Below are 22,845 nucleotides of genomic sequence, written 5' to 3'. Positions count from 1 at the left end.
ACTACGTGCTGCTTCACGTAGCCCCACTACGCCCACTACGCCCACCCTTAATTTTTACCCCTACGCTATCCAGCGCTTTCACTACTGTTGCACTCTCTGGAGTGGCAATAGTAATTTTTACCCCTACGCTATCCAGCGCTTCCCCTACTGTTTCAGTTAGTGGAGTGGGAATAGTAATTTGTACCCCTACGCTAATCAGCGTTTTCACTACTGTTGCACTCTCTGGAGTGGGAATAGTAATTTTTACCCCTACACTATCCAGCACTTTCCCTACTGTTCCACTTAGTGGAGTGGGAATAGTAATTTGTACCCCTACGCTAATCAGTGTTTTCACTACTGTTGCACTCTCTGGAGTGGGAATAGTAATTTGTACCCCTACGCTATCCAACGCATTCCCTACTGTTGGACTCACTGGAGTGGGAATAGTAATTTTTACTCCTATGCTATCCAGTGGTTTCCCTACTGTTGCATTCTCTGTAGTTGGAATAGTAATTTTTTTCCACACCGCAATCCAACACTTTCCCTACTGTTGCACTCTCTGGAGTGGGAATAGTAATTTTTAACCTTACGCTATCCAACGCTTTCCCTACTATTGCACTCTCTGGAGTTGGAATAGTAATTTGTACACCCAAGGTATCCAACGCTTTCCCTACTATTGCACTCTCTGGAGTGGGAATAGTAATTTTTACCCCTACGCTATCCAACGCATTCCCTACTATTGCACTCCCTGGAGTGGGAATAGTAATTTTTACTCCTAAGCTATCCAGCGTTTTCAATACTATTGCACTCCCTGGAGTGGGAATAGTAATTTTTACTCCTAAACTATCCAACGCTTTCCCTACTATTGCACTCCCTGGAGTGGGAATAGTAATTTTTACCCCTATGCTATCCAACACTTTCCCTACTGTTGGATTCACTGGAGTGGGAATAGTAATTTTTACCCCTACGCTATCCAACGGTTTCCCTACTGTTGGACTCACTGGAGTGGGAATATTAATTTTAACCCTTATTCTATCCAACGCTTTCCCTACTGTTGGACTTACTGGAGTGGGAATAGTAATTTTTACCCCTATGCTATCCAGCGCTTTCCCTACTGTTTCACTTACTGGAGTGGGAATAGTAATTTGTACCCCTACGCTATCCAGCGTTTTCACTACTGTTGCACTCTCTGGAGTGGGAATAGTAATTTTTACCCCTACGCTATCCAACGCTTTCCCTACTGTTGGACTCACTGGAGTGAGAATAGTAATTTTTACCCCTATGCTATCCAGTGGTTTCCTTACTGTTGCATTCTCTGTAGTTGGAATAGTAATTTTTACCCCTACGCTATCCAACACTTTCCCTACTGTTGCACTCTCTGGAGTGGCAATAGTAATTTTTACCCTTACGCTATCCAACGCTTTCCCTACTATTGCACTCCCTGGAGTTGGAATAGTAATTTTTACTCCTAAGCTATCCAGCGTTTTCAATACTATTGCACTCCCTGGAGTTGGAATAGTAATTTTTACTCTTAAACTATCCAACGCTTTCCCTACTATTGCACTCCCTGGAGTGGGAATAGTAATTTTTACCCCTATGCTATCCAACACTTTCCCTACTGTTGGATTCACTGGAGTGGGAATAGTAATTTTTACCCCTACGCTATCCAACGGTTTCCCTACTGTTGGACTCACTGGAGTGAGAATATTAATTTTTACCCTTATGCTATCCAACGCTTTCCCTACTGTTGGACTTACTGGAGTGGTAATAGTAATTTTTACCCCTATGCTATCCAGCGCTTTCCCAACTGTTTCACTTACTGGAGTGGGGATAGTAATTTGTACCCCTACGCTATCCAGCGTTTTCACTACTGTTGCACTCTCTGGAGTGGGAATATTAATTTTTACCCGTACGCTATCCAACGCTTTCCCTACTGTTGGACTCACTGGAGTGAGAATAGTAATTTTTACCCCTATGCTATCCAGTGGTTTCCTTACTGTTGCATTCTATGTAGTTGGAATAGTAATTTTTACCCCTACGCTATCCAACACTTTCCCTACTGTTGCACTCTCTGTAGTGGCAATAGTAATTTTTACCCTTACGCTATCCAACGCTTTCCCTACTATTGCACTCTATGGAGTTGGAATAGTTATTTTTACCCCTACGCTATCCAGCACTTTCACTACTGTTGCACTCTCTGGAGTGGGAATAGTAATTTTTACCCCTACGCTATCCAGCGCTTTCCCTACTGTTTCACTTACTGGAGTGGGAATAGTAATTTTTACCCCTACGCTATCCAGCGTTTTCACTACTGTTGCACTCTCTGTAGTGGGAATAGTAATTTTTACCTCTACGCTATGCAATGTTTTCCCTAGTGTTGCACTCACTGGAGTGGCAATAGTAATTTTTAATTCTAAGCTATCCAGCGTTTTCACTACTGTTGCACTCACTGGAGTGGGAATAGTATTTTTTACCCCTACGCTATCCAACGCTTTCCCTACTGTTGGACTTACTTGAGTGGGAATAGTAATTTTTACCCCTACGCTATCCAACACTTTCCCTACTGTTGCACTCTCTGGAGTGGGAATAGTAATTTTTACCCCTACGCTATCCAACACTTTCCCTACTGTTGCACTCTCTGGAGTTGGAATAGTAATTTTTACCCCTACGCTATCCAACACTTTCCCTACTGTTACACTCTCTGGAGTTGGAATAGTAATTTTTAACCTTACGCTATCCAACGCTTTCCCTACTATTACACTCTCTGGAGTTGGAATAGTAATTTTTACCCCTACGCTATCTAACGCTTTCCCTACTGTTGCACTCTGTGGAGTTGGAATAGTAATTTTTACCCCTATGCTATCTAACGCTTTCCCTACTGTTGCACTCTGTGGAGTTGGAATAGTAATTTTTACCCCTACGCTATCCAACACTTTCCCTACTGTTACACTCTCTGGAGTGGGAATAGTAATTTTTACCCTTACGCTATCCAACGCTTTCCCTACTATTACACTCTCTGGAGTTGGAATAGTAATTTTTACCCCTACGCTATCTAACGCTTTCCCGCCTGTTGCACTCTTTGGAGTTGGAATAGTAATTTTTATCCCTACGCTATCCAACGTTTTCCCTAGTGTTGTATTCTCTGGAGTGGGAATAGTAATTTTTACCCTTACGCTATCCAACACTTTCCCTTCTATTGCACTCTCTGGAGTTGGAATAGTAATTTTAACCCTACGCTATCCAACGCTTTCCCTACTGTTGCACTCTTTGGAGTTGGAATAGTAATTTTTACCCCTACGCTATCCTACATTTTCTTTACTGTTGTTTTTGTTGGAGTTGGACTAGTAGTTTTATTGTGTCTGATATTTAATATGTTTTGTATTATTTTAGCTATTGTAATATATCATTAATAATAAAAATTATTTAAATTAAAAATATTGATTATTATTTGCTATATGTAATTATTAAATATTGATTGATGTTATTGTTTTATGTGTATAGATGTATTGGTAATTTTTTAAAACATTTAATAATTTATACGTTACAGAAATTATTATTAAAATTAATTATTAAGTAAGTATATATATTATATATTATATGTATATGTTTAATTAAAGTTGTATTAAATTATATATTTTAATTATACATTTTAAATATTATACAATATATTTAATTATGTTTATATAATTTCTAAGTATTATTTGGTTTATTTTACATATATTTTTAAAGTAAAAAAAAAACGATATTTTTAATAACGATATTTTTGACATCGATATTTAATTATCGATATTTTTGCACTTACCATGTTGTAGATAGGATGTCGATATTCTTGACATCGATATTTGTGTTGCGATATATTTGTAGGTCGATTTTCTGTCTGTCGAAATTATGTCAGAGATCCATTGGATGAATAATTGAACTGGATTTGTGTTTACTTGATGAACATTTAAAACGCGATTCCATCGCCATAGCAGAGTGCTATGTGAGTACGTTCTTTTCCTTTAGGAGGACGCTATTGAGCTACTATATTGATTACACCTCTGGAGATCAGGAGTTGGCACTCACAAGCACCTAAGAATAGTATTTTCTTGAATACACAGATTACAGTCACTCACCATTTGGGAGTGCGACCGTTCTACATTTATTTTTCAAGCCCATGTCAGCCCTGCCTACAAAAGGTTTGAGCCTGTTCACATAGAGCACCCTGTGGGGGCTCCTAGGAGTGCCATGGTCCACCAAGTAGGTGACCTTACCTCTCTGCTCAATTATCACATGGGGTCCACTCCATTTGTTCTGGAGAGCTGCTGGGGCCACAAGCTCCAGCACCCACACCTTCTGCCCTGGCTGATAAACAGTAAGAACAGCCTTTTGGTCACGCCAAGCTTTCTGTAATTCTTGACTTGCCTCAAGGGTTTTGCTGGCCTTCTTCATTTACTCAGCTATCCTGGAGCAGAGACCAAGTACATGGTCCACAATGTCTTGTTTAGGAGGTTTGAGAGATAACTCCTATCCCTCCCTCATCAAACATAGGGTACTTCTAACTGGATGCCGAAACAGAAGTTTAAAAGGGCTGTAGCCCACCCCCTGCTGTGGGACCTCACTGTAGGCAAAGAGAAAGCAGGGCAAAAGAACATCCCATTTTCACCTAAGCTTTTCTGGCAGGTATATGATCATGTCCTTGAGGGTTTTGTTGGACCTTTCAAATAACCTGTTGCATTGTGGGTGATAGGGTGTGGTGAACTTATAGTTCCCTCCACACTCCTTCCACATTGCAGTGATGTAACTAGACATAAAGTGTGTGCCACTGTCAGTTAAGACCTCCTTAGGGAAACCCACTCTGGAAGATTCCTGGGAGGGCCCTGGCCACACAGGGTCTGTGGAAGCTCTAAGGGGTATTTCTTCTGGATACCTAGTGGCATGGTCCATCACAACTAGTATGTAACTGTGTCTAGATGGTGTAGGAGGGTTCATGGGGCCATTGATATCAATCACAACCCTCTCAAAGGGAACCCCCACCACTGGTAGTGGTATAAGGGGGGCCTTTGTGGTACCACCTGACTTACCACTGGCTTGGCAGGTGGTTAGGAGTGACAGAACGTCTTGGTGTCCTCAGACATGTGAGGCCATTGAAAGTGATAAACAAGTCTGTCCCAATTCCGGCTTTAGCCTAGGTGTCCTACTAAGGGAATATAATGTGCCAATTTGAGTAGGAAGCCCCTAAACCTCAGAGGTATGAACAACCTTCTGGTGGTAAAAGGCTTGAGGTCTCTATCCTCTGAGTACAGGATTCCCTCATCCTAATAGATCCTGTGGGATCCACTGACACTCCCAGCAGCCTCAGCAGCAGCTTGCTGTCTGAGGGGTTCAGGAGAGGGGCAGCTGTGCTGCTCCTGTCTCAGATCTGCCCTAGAAGGGCCCCCTGTCCCCAAGAACTCAACCTGGTCAGGTTCCAGTTCATCTGAGACAGTCGTTCACAGGGACTAAGATCATCTCCCTCAGGAGACTGATCCTCACTCTGAGTCTAGCGGAAGGACACAGTCTTATTTCACCTGCTCCTTCTATTGGAATGCCCTTGGTCCATTGTTCCAGGATCCAGGGCCTGGTCTGTGTTTGTCAGTGTGGCCTGTGACCTGGTCACAGTAAACACATCTGCAGAGATGCCCAGCATTGCTGCATGAGTCCTAAGTTCCAGTTCAGCCCAGGCTGAAGTCTCCAAATCATTGCCCAACATACATTTTACTGGTAGGTCTGAGCTAACCACAACTTTCTTGGGGCAAGTTACCCCTTCCCAGCTGAAATTAAAAACTGCCAAGGAATGATCAGTCCTGACATTGTTTGCATTGGTCACTTGGTAGATTTCTCCAAGTATGATTTGGTCAGGGGCCACAGGATCTTTTGTCACCATGGTGACACTTGTCCCTGTGTCCTCTATGCCATGGCTTCTTTACCATTTATTAAAGGCTGCTGACTGTATTTGCCCAGAATACTGGGACTGACAAATAGGGTGGCAATATACATGCCACCATCAAGGACATGCACAGCCTGAGCTGGAGTTCTGACTAGGCCAGAACCCACCTCAGAGCCCGAGGTCAAGCCTACTAATCCCTTGTTTCCTGTACCACCATTTGTACTTGTGCTAGGGGATGCCATTGCCTTAGGGGCAATGGTGATAAGAGGAATTTCCCTGGCTATTAGACAATCAGCATATTTTGTCCAATCGGTCTTTACCTGACAAAAGTAACAACAAGGTTTTTTTTGCCTTTACCTTTGTTTTATTGTGACTCCACCCCAGATGCAGGTTTCTGGGGCCCTGATGAAGACTGTTTTTGATCTTTACCCTTGACCCGACCCTTATCCAAGGTATTTTAGAATCTTGTTTCTTTTGGTCAACACTATTGTTCTGGATGTCCTGACCCACTTATCTGCTCTCTTTCCCAATTCTTGACGAGAAGTCATTTAAGAGTCAACCAGGTATTGATGCAATAACTGATTTTGGAAATTATTAAGGATCTGCTCCCTCATAATTAAATTGTATAATCCATTTAAATCATTCAATTTGCTGCCAAGCAACCAGCTTTCCTGAGCCTTAATGGCACTATCCACAAAGTCCACCCAATCCTGATTCTGCACCTTATGGGTGTCTCTGAACTTAATCCTATAATATTCAGTGGTTAAGCCAAACCCATCAATGTGAGTACTCTTCAAAACTGAGTAATTGTCACCATCCTCTTCTTTAACAGTGAGGAGCTTATCTATAACTTTGTCAGAAAAGGAAAGCCACAATATAGCTGCCCACTGCTCTTTAGGGACCCTCTGAACTTTCCAGGCGCTCTCCAAAGCTATTATCCATTTATGGATGTCCACCCCAAAAATGGTAGGTAGGGACAATCTTGCTCAGGTTCCTATTATCAGAGATATGTTTCTTAACTCTAAGGACCCTGTTTCTGCCACCATGGGACTCTAGTCCCAACTTATTTCTAGCTTTCTGAACTTCTAGGGAGTCTTTATCAAGGACCAACCTCTCTTGCCTGAGCCTAAGCCTAGGTTTCTCAAGTTCAAGAAATTGGTACTCCCTATTATAAGAGTGGTCCCTCTTGCTAGATACAGAGGTCCCTAGACTGTCCTGAGTGATTAGACTCTGCAGAGGGAGATCTAGATTTCCTTGGTAAACTCTTCACTCTTCCAGGAGGAGTAAAGAGGGGAGCATCATGGCCTCCTCCACTTTCCTTTTAAAGATCCGAGTTATCCGGGTGGGAACAATCAGGTTCCCCCAGGTCAGGGTTAGAGTCTAGGTCATAAAAGGTGTCACCTCCTGACCTGTCTTCATTCCCTGTCCTACCCACTCTGACCTGTTCATCTGATCCAGGGGTTTACCTTAAGCCATCTAGAAGTAACACCTCTACCAGGCATTGACTGTTGGCACTTCTCCCCATCTTCAACCAACTATCTAGAGGCACACAGGGCTTTCAGTTTTTGAAATGAAAGCTCACTGTATCACGAGGGCAGAGAGCCACTGGCATCTCCTTTTGCAGACATACTAAGTGTGATGAGGTGGTGCACCTACCTAACCTAGTGGGAACTAAACTCTCTGAGGTTGGAGAAAGGGTTTGCTAGACCCTTGACTTTCCCAACCCTAAGCTCAGTAGAACTTACTTATTCTAAGCTAGTATTATATGTAGCTAGTACTAGTGGTGTTTCAGTTAATCAATACAAAGATTTATCTGTTAAAACAATGCAGGCTTGAATCCCAACCACTGCACACCTATGTGAGAAGTTGGCCTGTTTTATGCTGTCCACTAATTAAAATAGGCACCTTGCACCAGTCCAAACAACCCTTATGGTAATTTAAGAGGCCAAAAATCACCTTAGAAAGCTATCCAAGTGAGAGCTGTGGAGAGCAGCCTCCAGGCTTAGTCTTGAAGGAATATTAAGCAGCTTATTTTACCCGAATGCAACCTTATAGTTTTGGTTAAGTGAAAGGAAAACCACACAGTAGTTATAAAAATATGCATTTATTAATATAACACTATCTAGTATGACACAGTATCTCCTACATGAAGATAATCACACAGCACACAATTCTTAAGCACAGAAATGACAGTAAATAGCACTATTACACAGTGGGCCCCAGGGGAGGACCAAACCATTTACTAAGAAAGTTGTAGAAGAACCACAAGTCAAATCAAGACAGTGTTGAGAGGATGTAGGATCACTCGGACCTCAAGAAACCACCCAAGGTGAGTAAGTATGGACCCCACGGTGGAAGGGTGCAGTGTTTTAACACAATTGCATGCTCCGTACAATTCTATGGGTAAGCCGTGGATGAAGTTTTAAAGATTAAGGACCCTTCCCTGTGGACTTTGAGGAAAACCTGTATATACCGAGGTACCCAAGTTACCTATCCCAGGAAAGCCAGGTGCTTAGGTCTGAAGCGGTGTCGGAAACCGGCATCGAGCCCAATGGAGGACTTTGAAGAAGAGTCGCTGCTGGAAGTAAGAAAAGTGTCAGTTGGAATCCAAAGGTGGATTCTTGTTGAAGAGTACCTGAAAGCAGAGGAGAAGGAGTCTAGGTCACTCAGGAGTGACCAGTGGCTCAGTAGACATATGCCCACGGATGTTGGGTGCTTCAGATTCGTTGATGGAGTCCTTGAGTCTGCAGCTTTGGGGACCAGGAGATCCTGAGGATGACTAGGAGCTGGATATAAACTGTCCCACAAAGAATGTCGAGTGCTGAGGGGTCGGTGTCCAGCGGGACCACCAACAAGCCTTGGCAACGGCAACCCATGCAGAAGGTCAAGGATGTGTACGGTTTGGACCAGCAAGTTCCAGGAGACTCACCAAATGCAGGGGAGTCAGTGCAGGCCTGGAGCAACCAGGAGAGCCTAAGAAATGCAAAGTTGACCCTCAAGTGGACCCACAGGCCGGAGGCACAGGTGTTGCAAGAGGGCCTCAAGCTATTTCACCAAACAACAGCACACGGAGCACTCAATGTGAGGAGGCCAAAGTTCTTGGTAGGAAATGGTGCCAGAGGTTGGAGCTACTGGGAGCCCAATGCATTTGTTTGGGATATGCCAACATGCATATGCACTTGCAAATGTATGCAGTGCTCAGGGATTCAAGAATTGCAGTCCCCATGAGAGATTCTGACCTCAAACTTGGTGAGAGTTCATATCAAGCCTCATGGAAAGTAGCAATCATCTCCTGTGTTGCTGAAGCCTTCAGAGTCCCCAGGAGCTCAGGGTCAGCAGACCATAAAGCAGTGTTGCTGTTCCCGCACATGTCTTTGGTTGTCCTTGATGCTCCACAAGTCCTGCATGGATTCTTTATGGTGCATGGGCAAAGATTATACTTCAGACTGAGAGGGAGACAAAGTCGGGCCCAAATGAAGTCCAGCAAAGTCCAGAGTGTCCAGACGGTCAAAGCTCAGTGGCTTCTGGTTTAGAATATTGTCCACATCGAATCTAAGGTCCTACAGCCAGCTAAACCCGTATATACCCACAGAACAGGGTTGGCAAGATTCCAGGGACCCTCCCAGGGGAGGGTCTGGACAGTGGGGAGGTTTCTCCCATGTCCTTTGTCCAGTTTCATGCCATATTGGAAGCCAACAGCTCCCAGGACTGATTTGAATTGGACTATGCACAGGGAAACCAAATGTGCCCAACATGCAGACTTTCAGTTGCTTGCAAGTGCAGCCACCCAGCCCTAATACACTAAATCCTGTTTGGGAGGAGGTCACACCTAACTGTGACAGGATGCCTATTGTTTTGCCGTCCTCTGCTTGAGCTTGGCTTAGAAGCAGGAAAGCAGGAGGGTAGAAATGTGTCTCTGATCGGCATCAACCATTTTGTGCTGTCAAGAACTAGAAGGCTGGTACCGGAAACACAAGGGACCCAACAAAGCTCACTTCTATGGGGTGGAATTGTACCTCTCACACCGATTACGGTGTGGAGGTATGATTCCAACATGTTTGACACCAAACACAATAGGTTTAGTTTCAGCCGTTTTAGAGATGGTCATCACGCGGTCGCATAATGCCACTCTATAGGTCGTAAATATCTGCCTCACTGACAACCCGGGAGAATGGAGTCAGTAGGCTGCAGGGGTGTTCTGCTCATCCAGTGGCACCCTCTCACTTACAACCAAGCACCCCGCCCTCAGGATTGTAAAGGCCTGCTAGAGGGGTGACTCATAGGTTTTAAGTGCAGTGACCCTTTGTTAGAAAACCCCGGGCAACCGAGGTTAGCAGTCACCCGGTGTCTCCCAACACACACTGTGGTAGCTTGGCTCGAGCGGTAAGGAAGGCACCGTGTTAAGCGTACGTCACACCCACACAATAACCATGCGTTCATCCGTTCCAAAAACGACTCTACACCGTAAAAATTTATGAAAATATCTCTGTGTTTATCTTGTTTTCTCTTAGTTGCAAGTTAAATAAATAATAACACACTTACAGTACACAAAGCTTCTTCTGTAAGAAGGGTAGGTCGGGAGTGGAGGTCGCACTCCGGAAACACCCGGAAGGAGGGAGATCGTGACCCTGTGACGCCGGAGACCGACATCGAGCCGAGGCCGACCACCGACATCGATCCGGAACCGCCTCACGGCGTCAACAGGAACTGACATCGAGCCGAGGCCGGCTAGCGACATCGAACCGGAACCGCCTCTCGGCGTCGACACGACTCCGGCGCAGTCGGAAGTTCATAAAGAGGGCAGTAAGTGGAATAGAGGGCGCCTAAGGCCCTGTGGAGCCCTAAGAGACCATCCTTCGGGCTAGAGAGGTGTTAAGACCAGCCTGGGAGTGCCAGGGGTGGACTGAGACTGATACAGTGACCTGTGTGAGGGGTTGTGTAGGTTGGGAGAGCCAGATTCCTAGATTACACTTGACCTACCTCAGTTTTAGCCTCAGCCTTATCCAAGCTAGGTGAGACACCCTCAGGCCATCCACATAACCACAAGCTGTGATTGGGCCAAATCAACCCATAGTACCTCACAAATGTGACCTGATTTGAAAGTGTACTGATGGCTTATATTTATTGAGAGTATTGTATTCCTTGTATTTATCCTATTTATTGTTTCACAGTATTTATTGTCTCACAGTATTTATTGTCTCACAGTATTTATTCCCTCGCAGTATTTATTTGCCTATGTATTGTATGCACCTCTATTTATTCATTGATTATTTATGTTCTGAGCTTATTTATTTGACCTACCCTTCTTACAGAAGAAGCTTTGTGTACTGTAAATGTGTTATTATTTATTTAACCTGCAACTAAGAGAAAACAAGATAAACACAGAGATATTTTCATAAATTTTTACGGTGTAGAGTCGTTTTTGGAACGGATGAACGCATGGTTATTGTGTGGGTGTGACGTACGCTTAACACGGTGCCTTCCTTACCGCTCGAGCCAAGCTACCACAGTGTGTGTTGGGAGACACCGGGTGACTGCTAACCTCGGTTGCCCGGGGTTTTCTAACATAATTGGTGTTCAGCGGTGGGATAGAGCTGTGCTTGCGTCCACTCGACAATAATTGTGGGTAGTCCATAGGCCTACACCGGGAGTTTTCTCAAAGCGGCCTTCCTAATTTTGAGTTTTGTTTTTTCCAAATTTACTCTGGTGGTGGGAGGAGGTATTATATAAGGTACCCCCCTGCATAGCTTCTGTAAACACCTGTTCTTTAACCTGAGTGGGCAAAATGGAGTTTGTGCTGGAAGATGTGGAAGCTTACACTGTGGCCCAACTCAAAGAGTTTTGTGAGAGAGAGGGGGTGTATTGTCCCCCAGGTGCAAGGAAGGGTGAGCTCCAGACCAGCCTGAGGGCTTGGTGGGAGGCACGACGGGAAAGTAAGGCTGAGCAGGAGGACAGGGATGGAAAGCCTGTTAGCGAGGGGGCTGGGTTGTACCAACCTGAGGTGGGGAACCTAGTAGCGGGGCCCAGAACCATTTCCAGGAAGGGCAGCACTGTCTCTAGCGGTGGCTTATCTGAAGCAGAGCTAACTGACTGGAGGGAGAAAAGACAGCTCACATGGAAGTTAGCGGAGCTGGAGAAAGAAAAGGAGGAACGGAGGATGGCTCACGAGTTGAGGCTCAAGGAGATGGATCTCCAGATCTTACGGGTCGGGGCACAAACTGTTCCTAAAGGTGGCAGCAAAGACCAAGAAATCACCAGGGAACCCAAACCCTACCTGCCAAAAGACATAGTAGCTAGCTATAGTGCAGGGGATGATATTGCCAAGTGGCTAGCGGCCTATGAGGTCTCTTTAAGGGCCCATGGGGTTCCAGAGAAGTACTGGGGAGGGGGATTGTACAAGTACATGCCTCCAGCTGGTAGGGATGCATTATTGGCCCTAGAGCAGGATGAGCAGACCCACTACCCCACCATGAAAGTGGCGCTCGTAAGGAAGTTTGGACTAACACCCGAGAAGTACCGACAGAAGTTCCGGGGTAGCCACAAACTGGGCACACAGATTTGGGTGGATTTCCTGGATTATGCGAAGAAGGCATTAGAGGGTTGGATTCAAGGCAGTGAGGTGAGGGACTACGAGGGGTTGTTTGATTTAATGTTGAAGGAACACCTGCTCGAAAAATGTTTCCCTGAACTGCGTCAACACCTGGTGGATAGCAAGCTGACCAGTCCCCGGAAGCTTGCTGAGGAGGCGGACATTTGGGCTAGTACCCGGGTGTCCACAAGGGGGACTGGAGGGGATACTCAAAAGGCCAGACATGGCGCCCCCCAGAAGAAAGAGGGAGGGGAAAAGAAAAAGGAGTTCTCCAAAGGCCCCCAAAATAGTTTCCCAGGGAAGGGAACAGGATTCACCCCTAGGGCTAACCCACCCAGAATCCCTAATCCTGGCCAGAGTCAGCAGCCAAGGGTTGTCCATTGCTTCGAGTGCGGTGGCGTCGGACACTATAAGGGAGATGCGAAGTGCCTGAAAAGACCACCCCCTCCCATTGGAGGAAAGGCCCCCGGAGTAGTTAGTGCAGTGCTCGGGGAGGAGATGCCCTTAACTAAGGGAAGGGAGTGGGCGGGTGTCACTTTAGTGTCCCTGGGAGAACGGGAGATGGTTCCTAAGATCCAGGTGCCCGCAAATACCGTAAAGTATGGGCAGTGGGTCACCATCAACGGCCAAAGAGGGGAGGCTCTGAGAGACACAGGAGCCAGTATGACTATGGTACGTAGCCAACTGGTGTCTCCAGAGCAGGTAATTCCCGATGTACTCCACCCAGCCGCGATGGCTGACGGCAGAACAGGCCACTATCTGGTGGCCGAGGTTCCCTTTGAATGGGAGGGGGTTGCAGGTTCACTTCGAGTTGCCGTAAGCCCTGCCGTGCCAGTCGATTGTCTGCTGGGGAATGACATGGAGCACAATGCTTGGAAGGAGGTGGAATACCGGACTCATGCTGAGATGCTGGGTACACATGACTGGGCCTGTGTTAGCACAAGGTCCGCGACTACCCGGAGAGGGAGTTCGTTTCGGCTGGAGCCTGGAACAAAGGCCCAGCCAGCTGCCGACCAAGGGAAGAACCGAGGACAGGGGGAGCCTGCCTCGGCATCCGCGCCCCGTGTGACGGATAGGCCACCGGAGGTGGTGGACCAGGAGTCCGCGGTGGGGGATGTTACCAAACTGGAGGACCTACCCATCCCGGCCGAGTGGCACGTGGAGGGAGGGCCGACCAGGGAGGAATTCTGCAAGGGCCAGAGGGAGTGCCCTACCCTTGAGGGACTGAGGCGTCAGGCCGAAGCCCAGGCAGCAGGGAACGTTGAGGGGAACTACAACGTTTACTGGGAGGATGGCCTCCTCTACAGTGAACCCAAGGCACCCCTACATGGATCGTCACGAGCCTTAGTAGTCCCTCAACGTTACCGAGCCTTCCTACTGGAGTTGGCTCACGAGATCCCCTTGGCAGGACACCTGGGGCAAGACAAGACCTTCGCCCGTCTTGTCCCACACTTTTATTGGCCTCAAATGAAAGTGTTGTCCGACACCTACTGCCGTACATGTGTGTCTTGCCAAGCCAGTGGGAAAACAGGGGTGAAGCTGAAAGCTCCCCTGGAACCACTTCCTGTCATTAGCTCCCCCTTTGAAAGGGTGGGCATCGACATTGTGGGTCCGTTAGATCCACCTACTACAGCTGGTCACAGGTTTATCCTGGTTCTGGTGGATCATGCCACACGGTACCCAGAGGCAATACCTCTGAGGACCATTACCGCACCTGTTGTGGCTAGGGCCCTGATGGGAATCTTTACCCGAGTGGGTTTTCCCAAGGAAGTTGTGTCCGACAGGGGGACCAACTTCATGTCAGCATACATGCGGGCCATGTGGAAGGAGTGTGGAGTGACCTATCAGTTCACCACTCCTTACCACCCCTAGACCAATGGTCTGGTGGAGAGGTTCAACAAAACCTTGAAAGGCATGATCAGAAGTCTGCCTGAAAGCCTGCGGAGGAAATGGGACAGAAGGGAGTGGGCTTCAGCCCCTTCGAGCTTTTGTATGTACATGGACCTCTCAGCCTGGTGAGAGACGGATGGGAAAGAACTCCCAGAAAGCTTCCCCAGGATGTGGTGAGCTACATGCTGGCCTTCCGGAGCCAAATGGCTAAGTTGTGGAAGCAAGCTTCTGACAACTTGGAAGCCAGCCAAGCAGTAATGAAGGCGTGGTATGACCACAATGCTCACCCGGTGGAGTTGGAGCCTGGCCAGAAGGTGTGGGTGATCGAACCAGGGGAGCTTAGCGCCCTCCAGGATCGCTGGTCAGGACCCTTTGAGGTATTGGAGAAGAAGGGTAAGGCTACCTATTTGGTGGACCTTAAGACCCCTCGTCAGCCCCTACGGGTGCTGCATGCCAACCGCCTCAAACCCCACCACGAGAGGCCCGAAGTCATTTTGATGATGGTGACTGACGGAGCAGAGGACGTGGAAAGCGAGCCTCTCCCCGACTTATTTGCGTCTCAAGAGAAGGATGGGTCGGTGGAGGGAGTGATTCTCTCCCCATCTCTAACTCCTGAACAGCGGGAGGACTGCCGCCAGGTCCTGGGACAGTACTCTTCGTTGTTCTCCCTTGTTCCGGGTAGGACTCACCTGTGTGTCCATGATGTGGACACAGGAGACAGCCCACCTGTGAAGTCTAAGATCTACCGGATGTCAGACAAGGTGAAGGCCAGCATTCACAGTGAAGTCACTAAGATGCTGGAGCTAGGAGTGATCGAACCTTCCAGCAGCCCCTGGTCCAGTCCGGTGGTGTTAGTACCAAAAGCTGCACCACCGGGTGCCCAACCGGAACTGAGGTTCTGTGTGGACTACCGGGGACTGAACTCAGTAACCAAGACTGATGCTCATCCGATCCCAAGGGCGGATGAATTGATTGACCGGCTGGGAGCTGCCCAATATCTAAGTACCTTTGACCTTACTTCGGGTACTGGCAGATCTCTCTGACTGATGGAGCAAGGGAAAGGTTAGCCTTCTCCACGCCCAATGGCCACTACCAGTTCTGTGTGATGCCCTTTGGGCTCAAGAACGCACCTGCCACGTTTCAGCGTCTGGTGAACCAGATCCTCACTGGAATGGAGAGTTTCTCTGCTGCTTATCTGGATGACATAGCCGTCTTCAGTAACAGCTGGGAGGATCACTTGCGTCACCTGCAAGCTGTTCTCCAGGCCCTGAGACAAGCTGGATTGACGATCAAGGCCAGTAAATGCCAGATCGGGCAGGGGTCGGTAGTGTACCTTGGACACTTGGTGGGTAGGGGAGCGGTGCAACCCCTCCAGGCGAAAATCGAGGCTATCATGGCCTGGGAACCCCCCAAGACCCAGACTGAGGTCCGAGCTTTTCTGGGCCTCACGGGATATTACCGTCGCTTCGTGAAGGGGTACGGTACCATTGTGGCCCCCCTCACGGAGCTCACGTCCAAGAAACAACCTCGACGGGTAGTCTGGACGGAGGCTTGTCAGCAGGCCTTTGTGAGACTGAAGCAAGCCATGTGCGAGGCCCCGGTCTTAAGGGCCCCAGATTTTTCCAAGAAGTTCATTGTCCAGACGGATGCATCGGAACATGGCATTGGGGCAGTATTATCGCAACTCAATGAAGAGGGTGTGGATCAACCCATGGTCTTCCTATCCCGGAGACTACTTCCCAGGGAACAGAAGTGGAGTGCAATAGAGCGTGAAGCCTTTGCAGTGGTATGGGCTCTGAAGAAGTTGCGGCCATACCTGTTTGGCTCGCACTTCCTGGTTCAGACCGACCACAGACCCCTTAGTTGGCTGATGCAGATGAAGGGGGAGAATCCCAAGTTGCTAAGGTGGTCTATCTCCCTACAGGGAATGGACTTTCAGGTGGAACATCGGCCTGGAGTGGACCACGCCAATGCAGACGGTCTCTCAAGGTATTTCCGCCTTAGTGATGAGAACTCCCAAGGGGTTGGGTAGCTCTCCCCACTTTCAGCTGGGGGGGACGCGTGTTAGACCTGTCAGCCCTTTGGGTGGTCCCTCCTCATCATTATTTATTTTGTCCCACTTTTGCCTCAAACCCTGTTAGTATTTTTCCTTTTTGGGAACCACCAGACTTTTTAGTGTTGATGCAGGGTCAGGGAGCCATTTTCCCTACCCCGGGAACTTCTGTCTGAGGGCCTGAGACACAAAATGGTGGCCACCCATTGTCACCTGTGACATCACTGGAACCTACTAGCACCTTCCAGAACATTCTAGAACCCTGTGACAGCGTGAGGCCGGTTTGGAATGTTGGGAAGCCAGCTCAGAGTTGTAAGTTGGAGTTGACAGTTGGAGTCAGCAGTTGGCACCTGACTGGTGAAGAGAGAGCAGCAAAAACCTGAAGGAGGAAGGAGTGAGGCAGCAGGGGTGGAAACTTGTGCCTGGAGTGGGGTCCATAAACCCACCCTTGATACTAGTCCATACTGACTGAGCCCAACCTGGAGCCCTGTGTGGGATAAAATCAAGAAGAACCAACACAAGGACCTGAACAGCCGGAACAGGCCTTGGAAGTGAAGAACAGCAAGTTCCTGACCTGTTTATTGGTTTCCCTGGAGTCCAACGTCGAGAAGCCTAGAGACCTGGGGCCGGAGGTGAAGAAGCGGCGCTGACTGGAAAGCAGACGTCGTACCCGGAGCCACCAGAGGTCGAGAGAGGGCGCTGACGGAGGTCGTGGAGAGTACCAGAGGTCGAGGAGGAAGACACCTGAGGTCGAGTGTGCGGCGTCGACGGGGGAGTGAAGTCCGCCCTCCGGAGTCGCCGGAGACCAAGGTGAAGCGTACCGGAGGTCGGGAGTGGAGATCGCACTCCAGAGCCGCCGGGACCAAGGAGAATCGTGCCGGCGGTCGGGAGTGGAGATCGCACTCCGGAGTCGCCGGAACCGGAAGAAAGGAGCACCGGAGGTCGGGAGTGGAGATCGCACTCCGGAGTCGCCGGAAACCTGAAGAGAAGAGCACCGGAGGTCGGGAGTGGAGGTCGCACTCCGGAGACACCCGGAAGGAGGGAGATCGTGACCCTGTGACGCCGGAGACCGACATCGAGCCGAGGCCGACCGCCGACATCGATCCGGAACCGCCTCACGGCGTCATCAGGAACTGACATCGAGCCGAGGCCGACCGCCGACATCGAACCGGAACCGCCTCACGGCGTCAACAGGAACTGACATCGAGCCGAGGCCGGCTAGCGACATCGAACCGGAACCGCCTCTCGGCGTCGACACGACTCCGGCGGAGTCGGAAGTTCATAAAGAGGGCAGTAAGTGGAATAGAGGGTGCCTAAGGCCCTGTGGAGCCCTAAGAGACCATCCTAGGGGCTAGAGAGGTTGCCCGGGGTTGTCTAACACCCTTCAATTCAATGCAGTAAACCTATATCTTAAGTAAGTAGTGCATGCACCAACTTACACAGGCTGCAATGGAAGGCCTGTAGTTCCATTTTGCATGGCCTCTCATGGGTGGCATATTATATCCCCACGGTGCATGGGTCCCATATACTAGGGACTGACAAGTGTTCCCCCCGTATCCAATCTGGAGGGTACCTAGGTACACAACATAACAGTTTAGGAGAAACCAAATAGACTGAGGTCCTGTTTAGCAGGATCCCAACCAGACTAGTCAAAAACCGTATCACATTTTGCAAAAAGTGGGGATAACAATAAGAAGCAGATCCTACTTTGCTACAGAGACTTTAGCCCAGGTTAGCATTTAGTTGTATGTATCCCTCTAGGTAATGAGCTGACAAGCTGTGGTTGATGTACCGGTGCTCAGTGAGTAGTACTGAGACCTGAGAAGACTGTGAACAGCATTTCAAGCACCTCTAAAATAACGTGTTGCTCTCTGCTCAAGAAGGTATGCAATCTCGAAACATATCTATAGAGATACACAGCACTGGCTGCAACAACAATGGTGAAAATTAAAGACTTTTACTGAAGTGACTAATACTATCAATCAATCAATCAGTATTTTGAAAGCATGGCTTATCAACCAGTATTGTATCCAGGCACTATGTACTGCATTTACCATAACACATCCTAACAAACGGAGTACTGTGATGTAAGGCAGTGTGCTCCCACCCTCCTTCTGTTTGAAAGGCTCCCTAGAAGCTACTCAGCTGATGAGCTCTGATTGATGCACCTGCTTTCAGTGAGTGATAAAGAGACCTGGGAAGTCTGTTAGCAGTATTACCAGCATCTCGAAAGCAAGTGTTACTCTCTATTGAACAAGGACAACAATCCCAAAATGAACAAAGAACTGGCAGAACCAACAATGTTGAAAATATTTTTACTGAGGGCTGGAATGTGAGCCATGGTGTTCCCTTCCTCTTAAGTTCTCTGGAATTACAATGACATTGTTTCTGTGGCCCAGCATAGTCTTTCCCTCCTTGTTTAACATTTGCTGCATGTAAGTTAGCACATTTTCACTGAAACTATTGCTAACTATAAAGCAGGAACAGATTCATAAGGAACTATTGTGTGCTGGATCACAATGTTGATAATAAGCATTTGTTCTCATTGTAGGAGAGTAAGATCTGCTTCACATGTTTAACCTGACTTTTTGCTGGTGTTTCACTGTTTTTCGACTTTAGTCTGGCTGGGACCCTGCTATTCAGTGCCCCAGCCTAGATGCTTCCTCTCTAAATTGATTGCATGTACATTAGCTACACTCCAGATTGGATTCTGGGGTACCCTTGTGAGTCCCTAGTATATGGTATACTATGTACCCAGGGCATAGGTACCCCAGAGGCCTACCAGGGGCTGAAGCATATATTATGCCACCCCTGGAAAGCCACCCAAAATGACACCCCAGGTCTGCTACTGCAGCCTGGGTAAGGTGGTGCATGCACCCCTTACTGAGGTATAAGTTCACTATACCTCACCTGTCACTGCACATAGTAACCTATCAGTCACCCCTATGACAGGCCTTATCAAACCCGAAGGCAGGGTGCTTGTTTATATGTGAGAGGGTGCTCAAGCATGAGCTGAGCCCCTCTGCAGCCTTCGGAATCTCTTCTCCGGGGTTGTCATTGGTGCAGCCTGACCATATACTCTTAAGTGCATTATATCTTAAACGGTTAATGCTAACTTTGTACTGGCTGCACAGAAACATGTCGTGTTTGGTGTCAAACAACTTGGAATCATACCCCAACATCAGTTCTTGATGTGAGACTATGATCCCACCCTTCTAGAGGGAGAGACATGGCAGTACTGGTATACCCGGTAGAAACTTAACAGAGCCCTGGCATCACAATATGGATGCTGCAGCCACAGACACGGGTCTGGCCTCCTGCTGCTGACCAAATCTCCAGCAGCGGAGGCCTGGACAATAGGTTTCCTGTCACAGGGAGGTGTAACCACCTCCCAGACAGGATGATGTGTATTGGGGCTGGGTGGGAGCACTCTCAGAGTGCTTTGAAGTCCTGTACCTGGGCACATTTGGTGTCCCTGTGCATAGTCCAGCTCAAACTGGTTAAGAAGCTTCCAGCCCCTGTTCTGGTGCAAAACTAGACAAAGGATATGGGTGTAGCCACCCTTCTTTCCAAACCCTCCCATTGGGAGGTCCCCAGAGCTAGTCCAACCCCTTCCTTAGGTATAAGTAAGGAACCTCTGTAACCAGAACTTTAGATATCCCTGGACGAAACTCTGAAGCTGATTCCTGGAACTTCGACACCCTACTAAAGACTAGAGGACTGAAGAAATCTCCCTTGGGGTCAAGGAGTGACTCCCCTGCTTGGCAGGCACCAATGAAGCAATTTGCCAGTCTGCATTTCTGAAGCTCCCACCCAACTCCAAAGTATTTGTAGCCCAGGAAGTGGATTTCCACACATCTCAGAGGTCGACCCGAGTCCCCAGCAAAGCTGAGACCCGCAGCCCTTGTGAGTTGCGTGGAACTGGAACTCCTGTTTACTGTGCACTTTTGCAAGTGTATTGACTTCTCGACATCTCTTATAGTCGTGCTTGGGGTTACTTTAGCCCCCATCTTGCGCAGAGAATCCACTGAAGATTGTTGGCCTATTCACCCCAAGTGACCTGTGGGCCACCATTTTGTGTTTCCTCTTGGGGTCCCTTCAAGGTCACTGGTCTGTCGACTGGTGGGTCCCTGATGGGGTAACTTTGATTTTCCTTGGGTTTCCCTGGTTTCTCCAGACGTGCCCTGACTCCCAACCAAGTGGTGAGTCCCTCAGACCTTGCTGGTCTGCACCGAAGCATCTTTCTCCTTTCTGCTTGGATTGCTGTTGCCAAGGCTTGTTGTGTCTAATCTGGGCACCGACACTGCAGCACTTGACATCCTTCATGGGACAGCTCGAATCCAGCTCCTGGTTGTCCTCAACACCTTCTGGTCCTCGTGGCTGAAGAGTCAAGCTTCACCTCCTTCACATGAAATCACCTGACATCGGTGGGCATTCGCCTATCATCTTCCTGGTCACTGGCAAGTGACCCAGACTCTGTCCCCTCTGCTTTCAGGTTCTTCGTGACTTTTATCCAGGCTAGGATCTCTTCGGACACTTCGCATTTTCCCGGCAGCAGCACTTCTTTGCCAGCTCCCATTGAAATCGACGACGCGACCCAACACCATTTGTCACCTATGCACCCGGCTTCCCTGGGTGAGGTAACACGAGTACTCTGGTGCTCCCATGAGTGTTGACCCTAGAACTTCCTAAGTCCCAAAGGGTTTGGTAATGACTCATTTCTAAGTGTCCCTAATCTTTAAAAATCTAACTGCGACTTTCCACATAGAAGCTAACGGGAGCTCGCGGCTGCACACGACCCCCGTGGGTCCCCTGTGTCTCTACCTTTGGTGGTTCCTTGGGGTCCCAGCGATTCTACAGGCTCTAGGCCTTGTGTCTAGTTAAGTTGTGGTTCTTATATCACTATTTTAGTATATGGTTTGGCTCGCCCCTAGGGCCTGACGTGTATTTGTGCTATTTTACTGTCATATTTGAAGTGTAACTTATGTGTTTTGACCTCTAGTCTCATAAAGAGACTAGAAAGTGTGTTCAGAAATAAATACATATATTTTATATATATTCCTAGTGTGGTTGTATTTCATTTAGCCATTCAAGAGATTATAGACTGGTAAAACAAGCTGCTTTACATTCATTCAAGACTTAGCCTGAAGGCTTCTCTCCATAGCTACCACTAGGATAGCTTTCATTAAAGGTTGTCTTTAACCTATCATCAATAAGGGGTTGTTTCGACTGGTACAGAGTGCCCACTATAATTAGTGGACAGCATATACGAGGCCAACTTCTCACACTCATTCTCAAAGTGGGGTAGTTGTTTTTAAAAATGTAAAATATGTTTTGTGAATATAATAGGAGTTTACTCCAAGCATGTTGTGGACACTGAACACTTTTTCCGATATGCATCCTCGATTCTCTGCATGGTAGTGCCAAAAGGAAAAAAAAACTATTGGAAGACATCAAGAAGCCCATTGTATATAACATAGGCTTTCTGCTAACATTGATGGCAGAGGCCTGCATGATAAGGGTTCTCTTGATGGAGAATCCTATTTGTAGCCGCAATGCCTTTCAGAGATTTGATATCTCACACTCTAAATGCAGCAAGAGATAAAGTGTGTTGTGTGATGGCTTATTATCACTGCAATCAATAATAATTGCAGTTGATTCTATCAAAGATAATATCAATGTCAATTGTTAGTGATATTAATAATTCAGCTGCTAAGGGAGTGATATACTATCTCTATTATATTATTTAAGGCAGTGTGACAGAGAAATGACACGCAGCTGCCATCCTGCTACCTTTTTGCTGTTGACAGTAGAAGCAGGCTTTGTAATAAACATTTGTTAGATGTTGTTATCTGTAAAATAACAATTAGAGCTGCAAATAGGGAGTAGTGAGATATACAGAAGTTGGCAGTAAAGAGTCATTTTTTAGCACAAAAGCAAATTGGGGCAAAGTCACTGAGACGCTTTCATAATGCATAGTAGGACCAGACTTAAACCTCAGAAGCACTTCATCACGTCTTGTAAATATCAGGATCACTTCATCACCCAGTGTAAATCATAGAATTATCTAATTGAGACAGGGAAGGGACTGGAAACTCTGGATAATGGGTCAATGGTATCAGGGATCGATTAGACCCCTAACCTCTGTGGGGTGGGATCCTTCTCTTGAGTTTCCAATTACGAGTCAATAGTGGGAGAGAATATTTAACCACACTAAAGTCATTGCTCCTTGCCTGTTCATGATTTATAGTGGAACTGCTTTCCCACTTAGTCCAGCTACTTGAACTTGCATCCCAAAACCTCTCATGTCCTCTTTCTTCCTGGTTCTCCTTCTCAGGCATATGTGCTTCCCGGCTTTTACCTTGCTTTTTTATACACTTGTTTCTCTATAAGGTGGCTGCTTCTGTTCATCGAGTTGCAAGCTCA

Source organism: Triturus cristatus, chromosome 7, assembly GCF_964204655.1.
Source record: "Triturus cristatus chromosome 7, aTriCri1.1, whole genome shotgun sequence".
Lineage (NCBI taxonomy): Eukaryota > Metazoa > Chordata > Amphibia > Caudata > Salamandridae > Triturus > Triturus cristatus.
This window is presented reverse-complemented; position numbering follows the sequence as displayed.